Here is a 17,815-nt window from a genome sequence, read left to right as displayed (position 1 = left end):
TGTGTATATATATATATATATATATATATATATATATATATATATATATATATATATGTGTGTATATATATATATATATATATATATATATATATATATATATATATATATATATATATATATATATATATATATGTGTATATATATATATATATATATATCCATGTGTAAATGCACACACAATGTATATATCTGGATTCTTCCACACTTTTTTTGCATATATGTGTAACATACTTGCATAAAGCCCCATTATTTATATCTTAGTATAAACACACAGCTTGTATGAATAATTTCCTGTAAAGTGTGCTGCTGACAGGACTGTCTGGAAATGACACTAACCATTTTGATTTCTTTACCAGTGGTTGAATCCTTCTTTTTTTTTTTTTTTTTTTTTTTTTTTTTTTTTCCTGACGTGGCTAATACAAACACTGCCTTCTAAAGCTTATCTTTGTATTCAATCCTTTTCACACACAACTGTTTCATTCATTTTAGATGTGCAGCTATGTATATATCTTGGCCTCCAGTGTGCTTTCTTGTGGTACATTGTAGGCCTCATAAGCACTTAAAGAGTTAAAACTATTATCTCTTCCACTGGAACGTTTGCTTATGATGTAGTGCCACTTTGTAAAGTATAATTACCATTTTATTATCTAGACTTTCTAAATTTGAGAGCATTTCAGATGTTTGTACAAATGCATTGAAAGACTAAAGTGTAAAAACAGCAGTTATATTGAAAGCAAACTAGTACATATTGGTAGTATAAAATACCATTCCTGCGCTGGGATATATTCTGATTAAGATATTCTGCATAAGTATAAAATGAATCCATTCATTCAATCAACTGACAACTTTCCAATCTCTGTTTGCATTTGCTTAATTTAGTTTCCACAGGACAACTATTGTGGTAGTCTGGATTCATTTTTTTGGCAGGCACAGACAACTATAAACGCAGACGTTTCTGTCCCAAATATTACACCTCACAAGTCAAATTACAGTTCACAACACTAGACAGATACTTTAACATAGAAACAGTACATTTTCCATATGCTGTTCTTTAGTAACTCTGCGGGGCTCCTTTCTCAGTTACACTTGTACTGGTATAAAAAAAACAACACATGCTTTTAGCTAAACTCAGCAGTGAAGTAGTTAAATTGTATTGCTCAGAGATAAGAAAATGGAGCAAATTCCATTTTCAATGTATTTTTGTGACCATTTTCTAGCATATAAACTTCATGCACACAAGGTTTTTTTTAACATTCATGTTTGATTAGCAGTCAACACACTTTTGTTTTCCTATAGCACCATATGCTGTCATTAGATAATATTCTTGTGAATAATGTATTGCTTAACATTTATCGGTTTTGTTCAGCATAAAAAAATACTTTCGGGCTGTTTAACTCTAGTTATGAGATTGGTTGACTGTTTCCTAATTATAAGCGTGGTATGGTTTCTTTTAAATGTTTGCTCAACAGAAATCTTAAATTCCCCTAATCACGAGTCTATGAAAATAAAATAGTTCTGGGTAAGAACAGTACCTTTATTGTACTGCACTTCTGTAGACGTCAAGTTTTTTTTTTTTTTTTTTTTTTCCATTTTTAAAATCAAGAGTGACTTCATGCCCAATTTTAATAGTACATTCCTGAATACTTTAAATAAATATTCTGAAATATTGAATTATATAGATTATATTTATAAGAAGCCACTGATACTAGAACAAATAACAATAACAAGCACTACTAACTTATGCAAAGAAATCTATATTTTGGCTTTTTTTTTTTGGGCAAACATTATTTTTTTTTATTTTCAACTTGAACGTTTTGAAAATACCCTGATTGGGGGTTCTTATATTTAGTTTTGTTGGTGCCCTTTAACATTTGGGATTTGCAAACCTCTAAAATAAATGCTTTATTGTGGTAGCGGAAAGTTTAATCCTTTTTTTTTTTTTTTACCGTGAATAAATAACTTTTAAGATATTTTCAACTGGTGCTATTTTTATGAATGTTGCTTTTACAGGAATTGCTGTACATTCTTTTTATATGCTTGGTTATATATAGCTTATGAAAAGCTAATATTTATATGATTAGATTAGTGAGTACCTTCTTATCTTCTACTGTTTACATCATGGACTTTATGGTATCCTATCTATAATTTTTTTATATATATATATATATATATATATATATATATATAGTGTATGTATGTATGTATATATATATATATATATAGTGTATGTATGTGTGTGTGTGTATATATATATATATATATATATATATATATATATATATATATATATATATATATATATATATATATATATAGTGTATGTATGTGTGTATATATATATATATATATGCATATACAATGTATGTACATACATACATACAATCCGGTGCTGCTTTCTTTATCCACATCTACATATATTTATATTTTATTTTTTTAACAATTCAGTTTTTATTAGCAGCAATTGTGATAAATCATTGGTTTCAAAAGACGGAAAGTATACCCTTTAAGGCATGACATGGCTAGTTATTTAATTGCCTACTATTAGTAAACCTTTGGCCCATTTTGTCTAAATTTCGATAACTTATTTCCTGAACGTTAGTAAAGGAATTTCTCAACCAGATTGTGTCCCTAAACTGTTACATCAGGTAAACATTTGAAAAATCTTTAAAATGTTTCCTTTTAAGTATAATAGTTGGAATATATTTTAGTGTAATTTTAGTTTTTTTATTTATATTAAGCCTGTCAAATTTAATATCAGGTAAGGAGTTGCATAACTTTTCTGTGTGTCCCATTCATTATATTGCTAAATACAATATTTCGAGAGCATTAACATAGTTTTTTTTTTTTTCCTTGTTTATACTTTTTTAAATTTATTTGTGTGCGTGCAAAATATCACCTGTAACGTTCATTTGTATTTGAACACTTTTGAGTGATGCTGTGTTTGAAGAACATAATACAGGACATGAGTGCTAGGTTCAATAGTTAGGAAAATAAGTTGGTTTTAATAATGATGATTTATAATCCTTGAAAAGTGTAATTCTAATAGTTCTAAAATATACGATCCAAGTAGTGTTTTACATTTAACAATGCTTATTAATGTGGAATAATGTATTATCTTACAAAGTCTGATTATGTTTACTAAACATCTTATGTTATATTATATTATTTATATTATATATATATATATATATATATATATATATATATATATATATATATATATTGTGCAAAAAAAAGTCATTTGCTGGACTTTCTTCTTCTTCTTCTTCTTCTTCTTCTTCTTCTTCTTATTATTATTATTATTATTATTATTATTATTATTATTATTAGATGAATATTATTTAGTGAAAAATTTAAAGCGAGTGCCTTTTTGTGTCAGGTTTGGATTTAACTGACATAACTTGGTATGAGAGTAATCCATATCTATCTATCTATCTATCTATCTATCTATCTATTCTATAGTATTTGAGACACTAATAGATTTTTCTCTCCATTTACTATCTATCTCAGATGTGTGTGTGTGTGTGTATGTATGTGTATAAAAAATAAATAAAATAAATATAAATAAATATAAATAAATATATATATATATATATATATATATATATATATATATATATATATATATATATATATATATATATATATATATATATATATATATATCAGTATATACACACTACATTTCCCCGGGCCATAAAATGAGTAGGACTAGTCTACCTGTCTGATAACTTTAGAATATGTACATGTGTTTCAAATATGTACCACTGTATCTTTTTTCATATTTCGTCAAACTCCATTAAGATTTTTTTTTTTTTTAAACCTACTGAAAGTTTCATTCTACTGATTTTATGCATTTAAAGGTTTATTTACAGTAAATTGTTCATGTGTGCTTACATTTTTTGGGGGGGTGGGGGTGATGGTACTGAAATGATGATTTTGCATTTTATTTTTTTTCAAGAGGAAGGTCCCTGTTGGTTTGGTTATTTTTAATCTTATTTTGCAATTGGTTATTAAAAACCTTTCCAGCTGAGCCCTACTGGAATCTTACAACTTCTCCTTGTGATAGCTGGTGCATTTCAGGTTACAGTAACTTTCACAGCTATCTATGTTCATTTTCCAAGTCAAAATGAGGTCCAGTGTCAACATTTGTGGGGGAACTGATCAATGCAAATACGTTATGTAAATAACTATGATGAGTAGAGCTGTCTGAAAAATATTTTCTATGTACAAATTGAATACAAACATTAATATATAATCAAATATTTTTTTTAATAACCAACCCTTTAAATATGTAAAAGAAAAAAACAATTTTCAGATGTTTGTTTGTTTGTGCTAAGTGGTTTCATGTGGTCTTCTAAGGACAACTTTAACAATCTATAATTCAATATATATTTGTATATTTTGAAACTTGTTCTTCACTTTGGTTCATTGTATGGCTATATAGATTTTTGTTTAGATTTTATACGATATCTATCTGTCTATATATCATTTTTATCCTAATCCAATTAAAGAATTAGATTTTACATTCTTTTTTTCTTAATGTAAGTTTTGTAAAGAAAGAGTAGGCAGGTTGCAGGCATTTCCAAGTTACTGTGTACTTTTTTTTTTTTTTTTTTAATACTGAAAATATATATAACTACTTCCGAGCCAGCAACTATATTACACTGAAGTGGATTAATAAGGATAACATAGGTCTTTCAATGCCAGAACATGTGATTTAAAAAACAAAACAAAAAACTTTTAACCTGTTAGTGGCATGATTAACCTGTTTAGTGAGTTATTTTTATCCAAATACAAGCATGTTTATTATTGCTGTATTAGGATTCTACTAAGCTTTCTCTTTTGACCTAATTTTCTACGTGGAAGCCCTTGTTATGTTGCAGACACTGCAGACAAACCAACGTAAGTATAGCATCATCAGCTTGCAACTGGGAAGCCTATTCAAACAGTTGCCCGTGCCAGTTTTTCATTCCTTCAGGTTAAGCACTCCACCCTTTGGGTGGCTGCCCCACCTAACACGGAAAGCTATAATTCAATAGTAACTCACAGTGGTAACCCTCCCAATGGTTTGAGCCCAAGTCATATTTGGTTACTTTTATCTAAGATTTGCATCTAAGAAACAACCATATCACTAAGGAGAAAGGCTTCCCTCAAATATGCTAAATTAGGAAACCCGGAATAATTATTGATGCAGTGAAATGATGCAATAGAATCTTACTAAAGATGTTGTGTGATGCAAATGATTAAAACAGGATTTAGATGAGTTAAGACTGATTATTATAATGATATCATTCCATCAGACATTTTCAAACCTATTTTGCACATCTGTTGCTTAGATATCCACTTGTTGGAAATAACATTGCTCAACTGAACAAACTCTCTTTTTGCTGAGATGTGAGCACCTCCATTAGGAAAGGTGTAAATGTTTCTTAAAATCTGTGCGTCTCGTAGTTAAAAGGATATTAAACACTGTGTGATTGTTAATCACGTAGATTATTGATAACTTTTCTAACTGGCATCAACACAAGTGATACTATAAGAAAACAGCCTTTTAAATAGGCATGGCCATTCTAATAATTCTTTATGATCGAATGCTGAAACACACTAATATATGGATTTACAAATCTAGGTTACAACCTAGTGGCGCACATTACTTTATCAAAACAAAAACATTACTTTTCAACATTTAAAAACCTAATAATAATAATAAAAAAATGTATCTGCATATTTTTCTCAGGCTAGTCTTGTTTTTGAATATTTAATTTCTAGCATTTATTTAGTGTTTTATGTCCCTTTTAAGCTGCATCTGTGTAGTCTATCATACTGCTTCATAGTTTTTATTCGGATTTCTTCTCTTCGAATATTAAAATTAATGTATACTTGTTTTGTTGCATTACAATAAACTACTTTTATGGAGTTTTTTTTTTTTTTTTTGCCGATTACAAAAGATCACTTCTAGTTCCTATTGTGATACGTGGTGTGATCCTGCATTTGATCCTATAATCTGAGATGCTAGATCTAACAGATCCAATACACAAAAGGAAGTTTTTTTGTTGTTGTTGTTTTCTTTTATCTCCAGGATATAGCTCTGTAATTAAATTGTTCATATGTTGGGTTTGTACCAGACTATCAGCGTAGATCATAATATTTATTCTATCCAAATTACATCTTTATTTGTGCCCCTGTATTTTTGGTGTTACAAAGCAATATGAAGTTATCAAATTGCTGCAAGCATACTTAGGACTTCAGTAATCTATTTAAAAATATCCTTCAGTTTTGCCTCAAACCATTTAAAACCACCTTTGCTGTAGGTGTTTGCCAGTTCCTTAGATTGTGAAATATTGTCAACAGTTTTTGTTAGCTGATGAACAGGAGTATTGTTTGACTACTGCTAAACTATTTGGGGCTGATGTATGTTTTGTTTCATTTTTTTGGCACTGTTAAGCTTTAAAGTAAGAATAAGTTAAAAAATAGTTTTGAACTAAGTACATCTGTGGTTGACAAATTTTATTGATACTTTGACACCATAACGAATATTTAGTTACCATTGACAACGTGGTTTAGGATCCAGTATTGATTTTATTAAATAGATCAGAATGCAGTAATCTAAAAAGCTTTAGGAGCCACGGGTACAATTTTAGTATAATTTGCTTCTAAGATCCCTGAATTTTGTAAATTCTTTGTTTTAAATAATTTGTGATGTAATGTACGTAGGTTCTGTATGAATGTCCTAGCTCTGCAGTCTGAAGTCTTTTTTTACAGAATGACCTTGCTGCACACTTATTAAAACCCAATTTTAACAAAACTAGTGATATTTTTTTCACTTGTATTTTAAAGACACATTTTTGGCTTAAATGGGATTTCTTTATATTTAAATTATAAAGACTACGTTTCCAAGGTAGCTTTCATTTTTTCCTCTATTTTTATTATGACTGAGTACAGTGGATATTTTCAACAAACTTATGTGTAGACTAAATGGAGGTACATATGGGTAAAATTGAAGTAGGTCAAAGACTAATCATGTGCATGATTAGGTGTGTGTGCAAAAATGTATATAAAAAAGCTAATAACCTTTTTATAAATGTTCTGTGGAGTGTACATGTATATTCAAGAATTAGAATACATTACAATACTGGTGTTCAGGGCTTCATATGTCTGTTAAAAAATAATAAATAGAATTTTTAAGTATAAGGTATCTAAATATTTAATATGTATGGGCTTGAGTCAGGGTTCCTAAAACTTTCCTTCTTTCTGCTAATACTTTCTTCTATCCTGAAAAAGTTTGTGTACACAATAATCAGGATGAGCACTACATTTTGTACAAATCTGTCAACTTTAGAAATATGTGCATGTATATAATTTATGCATGATAAAATATAATTTTATATAATTATACAATATACATATTTTTTTTAAAGCTTACACATCATGTCTGTAACAAAAGTAATTATAATTAATAATAGAAGCCGTGTTAGGCCGGTGGTTTTGATGATGAAATAGCTGGGAGAAAGAAAGGTTTCTACCATATTGCTATATTATTTTTTTTCTATTGGAATATGATTTTTCCCCCCCAAACATAATTGATTTAATAATAGTTCTCTGTGTGCCACAGCTAATGTTTCATATATAAACGTATAATAAATAGATTTAATAAATTATCATATTTTGAAATCACTGAGCATTTGCACTTCTCAAACAGTATTCTGATTATTAAAATTATACTACAGTGTTTTAATGTAGAGTTCTGTGTTTCAGCAACGTAGTATTATAGATATGTGTATAGTAGAGATTTAGAACATTATGCATATTTATCACAACATATAAATGTAGAAATATTTGTCATGCAAAGTTTGCCAAGTGATTAACTGCAAAAGGATCAGACTGTGTGTATATAGTACACATGCATACACCGATAACAGATACACTGTAACCCAACCTGCTCAGTGCTGCTGAATGATTGGAGGCTTACTTTGCTGGAGAATAGGTACTTTTTACTGCTGTGTTATGAGTGCATTAGTAAATTAGAACATGTAAACAATCGGGTAGGTTCTGTTCTAGATGAAAATGTTTATCCCCATGAATATCTTTTTTTTTTTTCTAGATAAAATAAATAAGAAATTTTTCAACAACTATTTAATTGTATCTCATAAGTTAGTCCTTATGAAGAAAAATGCGCACAGAGCATTGTGTATATATATATATATATATATATATATATATATATATATTAAAATGGTTATCTGATTTACTAGAAATGGATGAAAACTGTACGTATCGCAGTGTTTGTGTGTGTTTTATATATAATATATATATATATATATATATATATATATATATATATATATATATATACACACACAAACAGATGGGTGTATATATTACGTGTATTAATACATTTGTTAATTGTTTGAAATTTCTATATTTAGCAATTATTTTTTAAATTGCTGTATGGTAATGAAAGTATTCTTTATTCTTATGTAGCTCTGACACTGTACTCAGCTCTTTACAAAATGAGATACAACGTTGGGTAAACAAAAGAAAGCTGCGACACAAGGGTAAGTGCTTTGCAAGTAAATAAGTTATAAGGGTAATCTGTGAACCCTGTACATTATCACCTGCAATTATCCCCAGTCCACCCGAGACAGCAGTTCATTTATTTGAAGGAAACACATGTTTAATATATGGAATGAAAAAAAAATCTGCATATGAATACTTGTGGATATTAAATTTCCATTTGTCATATTTGGTCAAATAGGTTTCAAAAGACGCCTATCCAGAAATCACTGTGGATTGTTTTAGACAGATTCCTATTACAATTTTCCTGTGTATTCCCTAGTTAACGCTCTAATCCTTATGTGCCTACACAAGTTGGGATAGCCTGAGGACGGATTTCCATTTTTCGCTGAGAAAAAATAAAATAAAAATGTGAAAATATTTTTCTTATATTTGTATAATTTGGCTCCCTAATTTGCATGGCTTGGAACAACACATTCTGTTTATATGCTTGCACGTAAAATTTACATTGGCTTGTTTTGTTTAATGTCAAGGTAACTACTTTAATTACTCTTCCGTATGAGAGCGTCATACTATATCTTGCATAAATTTAATTAATCTTTAATTCCACCCTAGCCATACGTATATTCCAATAATACCATGACGTGCTAAAGCAGTGTTTGTCATACTTTTGACTTATATTGATATTTATATTCTTTGATCTTTTCTGTATAATTAATTTAATTAAATATGTTTTTAATATTTATATAACAGTGCGTGAGTGCGTTTTAGGGACATCACTGTATTAAGTCATTAAAAGTAAAATTGTCAAACTAAATAAATAGCAAGCAGTGCTTTGTTAGAAAATTATATTTTACTATATAGCTGTGGATATATATTGGGGGGCTTCTGTTTTGCAGGGTATCAGGCAATTTTTTCTTTTTATTGCATACAGAAAAAGTCAAAAAGCATATATATTAAACTGCATACATTTTAAATAATGTTTAATAGAAATTGAGCAAAATCTTCCTCGATAAAATGGGTTTTGAATGTAAGTTTTGTGATTTACCACAAAATGTACATTTTTGATTTTGTAACTTTTTGAAAAGTTCTTTTTGCACTATGTTTTGTATATTGTATATTCATTTTTGTTTGTTTCTATTTATCCAGTTTAAATACAGTGTTCACATTTCTTTCATGTGGGTTTTCAAATTTCTAACCATAAATATGCAGTGGTAATCCTGGGTATTTTCACAGAGATCATAGCATACACTTAAAAGGTTAAATTATGATGATGCCAATTTGAAGGGGGGGGGGGGGACAGCTGTAATTTGTTTAGTTCAGTCTGTAGTCTTTGGTTTTGAGCGATTCCCTCAATTCAGTAATGTAAATCATCTTGGTAACTTTAAAGACATCAACTTTTGAAGACTATCATAAGATTTATATTAATGTCCAGTGAAATGACAGTTGCTTTCAATAATTTTTTTTTAAAGATATATAATTTGAGCTCTTTTTAAATATAGATATGTAGTCGGTTTTTTTTGTTTGTTTGTTTTTTGGCATAGTTATATAACATTAATGTCCTTGCCAATTACTGTACATATACTTGATGAGCAAAATCTTTACGGTCAAGCAATAAAGTAAATTTAAAAATATTACATTTAATAGACTTGTCTAGGCCATATTTAGTTGCAAATTTGTGATGGATGATATGGCTGATTAGATTTCTCTTTACAAACTATTTTATATTTGTCTCTTACTTGTTTTATTATGCAAGTCAAAGAAAAGACTAAACATTCTACCAAAGTTACATAATCTATAACTAAAATAAGATAGCCTTAGATAATGACAGTGTTTTGGGAAGTTAATTAAAGGGACAGTCTACTCCAGAATTTTTATTGTTTAAAAAGATTATATTACCCATTCCCCAGTTTTGCATAACCAACAGTTATATTAACTTACTTTTTACCTCTGTGATTACCTTGTATCTAAGCCTCTGCAGACTGCCCCCTTATCTCAGGTCTTTGTATAGACCTGCATTTTAGTGCCGACTCCTAAATAACTTAACAGGAGTGAGCACAATGTTATTGATATGGCACACATAAACTAGTGCTGCCTAGCTGTAAATAAACCTGTCAAAATGCACGAGATAAGATGCGTTTTTCATTTTGTTCCGAATCGAAATTCGGACAAATTTGTCAATTTCAGAGATTCAAATCGATTTAGAATTTCCGAATTACCCTAGCAACAAAACTAAACTAATCCAAATGCATTTGTAACAAATAAATCCAAATTAGTTTGGATTTATTAGTTACATTCGAATGGCCATTGACTAATCACAATTCAGTATAAAAATTAAATTTAATGAAAGAGAACAGTGAAATAATTCAGTTTGTGTAACTTGGAACCATCTAAATCAACGTAACACATACTGAACTTCCGAATTTAGGAATCAAATCCGAAACGATTACATCCAAATTTATTCAAATCCGAATGAATCCGAAACTGATACATTCAAATGTATCCGAATTCGAATCGATCTGAAAAGAAATTCTAAAAAAATCTGAATCGGTCCAAATCAGATTTTTCTGCTGTGCACATGTCTACTTTTTAGTGTGTTTTTATACAAACTACATTTGTTTCTTGAAGGTTCATAGGATCATGACATATTTTAACTGATTTACAAATGGAAAGAAGTCAGTGCTCTTCTTCACCTGTGTAATAAGGAGAGTATCGCCCAATAAACAAATAATTGTATGTACCAGCTACCTATCCTGAGAAAGTGTAAGCAACATTTATAGATACTGTCACACCTTAAAGAGACCTAAAGAGATAGATAATACAATTTTAAACATCTTTCCAATTTACTTCTATTATCAAATTTGCTTCATTTTCTTTGTATCCTTTGTTGAAGGAGTAGTAGTGCACTACTAGGAATCGATGAAAAAAAGCACATATGTGCAACCACCAATCGGCAGCTAGCTCCCAGTAGTGCATTGCTGCTCCTGAGTTAGGTATTCTTTTCAACAGAGGATGCTAAGAAAACTAAACATATTATATAATACAAGTTATTTAAAATTGCATGGTCTGTCTGAATAATGAATACAAATGCTTATTTAAAACGAGGAAGTTGTCACAATGGTATGGTCCAGTTCTGGGGGATATTGATTTATCTTCCTTTTTTTTTTTTTTTTGATGATTAAAGGGCCAATAAATAGTTTGAGATTACAATATAAAATGTTTATAGGGCTAGTTAATAAAGTAGATTTGCATAATCCACAAATGCATGATAAAAAGACAATGCAATAGCACTTAGAGGCCGATTTATCATGTTTCAGGTGGACATAATCCGCTGTAGCTGATCATGTCCGCACGACATTGCTAAATGCTGACAGCATAGGCTGTCGGCCTTTTTACATTGCACAAGCATTTCTGTAGATTTGCAGCCAATTCGCTAGCAGGGAGTGTCAATCATCCCGGTCGTATCCGATCGGGATGATTGCTGTCTACCTCAGAGGTGGCAGATAAGTTAAGGAGCAGCAGTCTTTTTTGTTTTCGGTGAGCCTCACAGCTCGCACGGAAAAACTGCTGCCATTCGCAGCTTGATAATTTGGCCCCATAGTCTGAACTTCAAATGAGTAGTAGATTTTTTTTCTGACAAATTTCAGTTGTGTCTATTTCCACTCCTGTATCATGTGACAGCCATCAGCCAATTACAAATACATATATGTATGTTCTGTGAATTCTTGCAAATGCTCATTATAATGAATGACTTGATTGTCCCTTTTAATTATACTTAGTAACAACTGTACTCTGATAATTTAGAGTTGTCCAATCCTGAGGATTGAAAGTGCACATGGAAGACTTCACAAGCCTAACCCTGTCACACATATCCTTATTTGGCGTCAACAGAGATTATCAGATAATAATTGGCAAAATAATTTAACTTTTGCTAACCGTGTGTAGGATGTGGTTATTGAAAACAATTGCAGCATACAAGGTGGAATACATTCCATTTTTATTTTACACTTGCCATGTATTTTAATTTATCGCAAGACTGGAAAAATATTTTTCGATATATACTGTCCCTTTTAATGCTTTTTGAAAGCTGTCTGATATCACAGATTGTGCAGTTTTGAAAAATCTAAGAATTTATAATCCATTATTCTGCTGTCAAATTTTGAAAGGTGATATACTGTTATAAAGGGACATAAAAATGTATACTTTAAAGGGACACACAAGTCAAAATAAACTTATGATTCAGAAAGAGCATGCAGTTTTAAGACTCTTTCCAATTTACTTCTATTATCAAAGTTTGCACAGTCTTTTCATATAAACACTTTTTGTGGAACAAAATCATACTGAGCATGTGCACAAGCTCACAGGGTATACGTTTAATAGTCTGTGATTGGCTGATATCTGTCACATGATACAGGGGGCCGGTAAATGGGAGAAAAAATAAATTTGTTTGAATATAATCTACTGCATCTTTGAAATTCAGAGTAGGTGTTAAACAATTGTCTTTTTATTATGTACTTATTAATTATGTAATTCTACTGCATTGAGTAGTCCTTTAATTAATCAGTCCTTTGTGGGGATTAAACACATAGACTTGCAGGGTCAGAGGACTAAAATTACATGATCTTAAAATTAGAGCACATGATTTTTTTCCCCTCTAAAATGTCCATTTTTAATGAAAATAATTTCTAAAATGTAAAAAAATTAAATGTGACTTTCCATGTGAGAAGATTGGTCACTTTTGGTGCAGACCAGTTGTGTTCAACCTGTGGCTCAGGGGATACTCTGCACCTTCCCACTTTATCTTTGTACCTGTCCCCATTTTCAATACAAGCAGCTGCCTTCTTTCAATCTGTTGGTGCAATGTACCTTTTTCAGTTCCTGTTCAAATGCAGGTTTTTTTTGACACATATACTACATATTTTGAAGCTTCATTTTATATATTTTTACATGCTATGGGTTAGAATATGGCTCCCGTATATGCGTTGGAATCACCAATACATTTTACATATGAATTCAACACTGACTCCATACCCTTTTTGGTTCTGAATATTATTAAATGCCAAAATAGGGAAGGTTTTAGATTGGCCACATCGTTATACTCTTATCAACCAGTTTCCACCCTGAACATCAGAAGAGGAGTGTGATCTCCTCACAGCTCATGCGAGTAGCACGTAACAACACACTCATTGAGACTAGACCGACCCAAGAAGATGAAGTGAAGATGAAACTAAAGGAGAGAGGCTACAGAACTCTGGACATAGAGAGAACACAAGAAAAAAAATTCATAATATGACTAAAGGATACTTTTGCATAAGAGGAAGACTGAGAATGATAACAGCAACCGATTAAATCTCATTACCACATGTACCCCCCCTGCATAAGGTACTTGAGGAATCTGTTTGAAAGAATTTGGAAATTGTGAAATCTGACAAGTCACTTCCGTTTGTACAATCAGATGCACCCTGCATTGCTTATAAAAAGGCTCCCAACTTAAGATATCCTGGTACATAATGACCCAGTGAAATGCTATCAGAATGGCACTTGGATAGATGCAAGAAAGAAGTTGGGTTTTTATAGATGTGGACATTGTGGAGACTCTACCACATGTACCAGCATGCTTATGGGATCTCAGTTTTATCATGCCTGGATGGGGAGAAGTTATAAGATCTTCCACAGATTACCATGTACCAACAGTTTTGTGATCTATATTTTGACATGTCCATGTTCTCTTGTGTATGTGGGTAAGACCTCAACCACATTTAGGGAGAGGATGGCCAATCATCGCCATGCCATAAGAGCTGCCATTGACAAACAGGAATCCGATCAACCTGTGGCCAGGCATTTTATGCAAGCGGGACACACTGCCGCTAGTCTAAGGACTATGATAATTATGTGCCACCACTGAATAGAGGTGGGGATAGGCACAGAAAGCTCCTACAGGTTGAGGCTTCATGGATCTATCGACTAGATACTGTAGCTCCCAGGGGTTTGAATGTCCATCTGGAGTATAATGTGTTCTTATAACCGGATTTGGCTATGATTGGACGATCTAGGTTCCATCTAGCAGTACAAGAATATATCATCACCACCCCTGGAATGAATACTGATGGTTGTAATTTTCATCATCGATATACCAAGTTTGGGAGCTCAACAGATAAGTGTGTATTCCGTCTGTGTAAGTTTCTACCATACTGCAATTAACATGAAAGGATATATATATATATATATATATATATATATATATATATATATATATAATCTGATTCAACTTACTATTACAAAGAATGATTCTCCTATCATGATTGTTGATGCAAAACTGCTAATCCACCTTTCACAAACATGTGACTGCTGAGAATCTGAGGGGGAGGTGAAGTAAACAAAAATTTACAATAATTGCCTAAAAAGTATAAACCCAAAAGTGAAACAAGCACAATTTTTACATGTATTTTACAGCAAAATGCAGCAACATAAATAATGAATGTACATTGCCATAGTGTTTCACTTTCAATAATGAAACATTGTATACATTGTTGGGGGAGAGATAGAGAGAGCAAAAAAAAAGGAGAGGGGAAAAAGAGAGGGGGGGAAATACAATTTTACAGTATATTGTTCCTTATATTCTTGTGATAAAATATGTTCACTATATACAATGTGTACATGATACAATAATTTTTCCAAGTAACTAACCAGTGTATGCAGTTTTAAACAAAAAACGAAAACTTTCTCCCTGTTCATTTCTTCGTAGATGGAACATACATGATTTTTACAGCTTCCATTCACCTTTTTCCTTGTCTGTTGGAGCACGTTTAATATTACTGTTTATAACGGGGATTGTTCAAGTAATCTCTGTCTCAACCTACATGTGGATAACAGTTTAACTTAAAATAAGATCTGTTGTCTGGAGCACATCATTTCATTAGTCGGTCCACATGGATTTCTAGCTTGCTGAAAGGAAGAATTTTTTTTATATAAATTGCCTGTAGCTTTGGAAGTTGCCTTGGACCACAGCAAATGTAAAAATTGGGAGCCACAGTCCCTTTAAACTATACTTCTGCCTTCTATCTTTCTTGTTTACTCTACAAATATTTTGTTTTACCATTGACATTACATTTAGTCATTTTTCTGTAAGGTGCATTTATTGCAGATAATTTCTGTTTTGTTTCTGGTGCATTCCCAATGTTTTGCATTTGAGGCTTGAGAATTCTCTACCATCTTGTTTTTAAATTTAGTGACATTTTTCAGAGAGTTTGTGAACCCCAATTATGTATTATTTTTGTTCAACCTTTTTTTTTTCTTTCTGTTTTTTATACATTAATGCTAAGAAAATATTTTTTTTGTTTCATAGGGTAACTTCTAGTTTTTAATCCTTAAGTTGCCAGCCCTGTTTTAAAACTAGGAGCTAGATTGGATATATAGCCTAATGCACAAATTTTAAAAATATTTAGACTAGGAGATTTTTTTTTTGACTAGAGTAGATTTACTTATTTTTAATTTATAGTGGTCTGTAAGCCAGTAAAATTTCAGGTGCCAGTGCTCATGCATGTATATATTTATACATAGATTTTTTTTTTTCCCCCAAGGGCAAGTTTTGAATGCATAATGCTTTTTAATATATATATGTAAAAAATATATATAAAAACAAACAACATAAAAAAACACAATATACCGGTACATGTACACACACACAGATGTGTGTATATATATATATATATATATATATATATATGTATATACTGTGTGTGTGTGTATATATATATATATATATATATATATATATATATATATATATGTGTATGTATATGTATATATATATATGTGTGTACATATATATTGCACGCTCTATCTAAATCACAAAACTTTAATTCTCACTTTCATGTTGCTTCCAGCATTCTTCTTAATCAAAGCAAGAAGCTGATATCTTTCACAATTCAAATGGCCCTATCTGCTTCTGCTCAGATCAGTTTGGGATGAAACAATTAATATTTTGTTGTGTTAAATTTAAATCCTCTCCATGGTAATTTTAGTGTTAAGCACACATTATGTAATTGTTAGAATAATGTTTTATATCCCTTTTCATGCTATATTGAATGTATAGGAGCTAATCCCCCAAATACGGAATTCCAAAATTCAAATTTTTTTTTTTTTTTTTTTTAACATATTAAATATTTGACACAACAAAATATTGTTTCATTCCAAACTGATCTGAGCAGAAGCAAATAGGGTCATCTTTTCTGCCTGGATTTGTATGTTTTAAATTGCAAATAGTAGACTATATTACTTTTCTGTTTACAGTACTGTAAATCTTTCTGGATGCTAAAAAGTATTAAATGATATAAAACCACCTTTAGGTTGCATGTATAATCTGTATTATGACATATATAAATATTGCCTATATGACATTAGATATTATTCTTTAGTTTATACTTGGTCCCATCCCCTCTCCAAAGTGTCCCATTTTACAGATTCAAATATTCCAAAATCCACATATTTAGTGAAGAATTCCCACTCAACTGTAATAGTGAGGTTATTTTCCTTTAAAACTTAAATTGAAGATTGAGGTAACGTAGGCCAATTTTTAAAGGAGAATGGTTAATTATCTACCCCTTTTCATATTTCTACTTTCCCCCCCATACATATTTAAAGGGATATGAAACCCATTTTTTTCCCCATGATCCAGATAGAGCATGCAATTGTAAGCAACTTTCTAATTTACTCCTTTTATCATTTTTTTCTTCATTCTCTTGGTATCTTTAGTTGAAAAGCAGGAATGTAAGCTTAGGAGCCGGTCCATTTTTTGGGTTTCATATCCCTTTATATACATCCTTATTTATTCTTTAATTTGGCCCCTTTTTGTGTAATTTTAACTCTGAACAATGCATGCTTTCCAACTCTGCTGAGTTACTGTTAAGTTAATGGGCACTGCCATGTTTAAAACCTAGGTTTCCCCAATCTAATGTTGGCTGCTGAGGAATATTAAGGACAGCTAAAGTTTGTAAACTGGGCTTTGTACATCATAAGGGACCGTATACACCAATTTTCATATAACTGCACATAATAGACACTACTATTAAGATGAATATGCGCAGATGCTGATATAAAAATCCAGTATAAAACCTTTTAAACCTTACTTAGAAGCTCCCAGTTTAGCAATGTTGACGAGGTTAGGCTTGGACACCCACTGAAATGGGCTGGGAAAGAAGGAAAAGCTGACACTCCCCCATCCCCTGCATATCAAAAATTATATAGTATACATCTAAAACTTTGGAGCTTAGTTAGAAGTCTGAAAATTAGCACA

General features: G+C 30.9%; 1 protein-coding gene across 1 annotated transcript in view; it reads left to right on the top strand.

Moving 5' to 3' along the window:
* Positions 1-17,815, top strand: part of TRPS1 (transcriptional repressor GATA binding 1) — a 403,828-nt gene that overhangs the window by 2,274 nt on the left and 383,739 nt on the right. Inside the window, 1 exon segment of the mRNA XM_053715304.1 lies at positions 8,488-8,561. The gene's annotated coding sequence lies outside the window, so the exon portion shown is untranslated.

The sequence above is a fragment of the Bombina bombina genome, chromosome 5 (genome assembly GCF_027579735.1).
Source record: "Bombina bombina isolate aBomBom1 chromosome 5, aBomBom1.pri, whole genome shotgun sequence".
Classification (NCBI taxonomy): Eukaryota; Metazoa; Chordata; class Amphibia; order Anura; family Bombinatoridae; genus Bombina; species Bombina bombina.
Note: the sequence above shows the minus strand (reverse complement) of the source record. Positions and strands in the feature narration are given on the sequence as shown.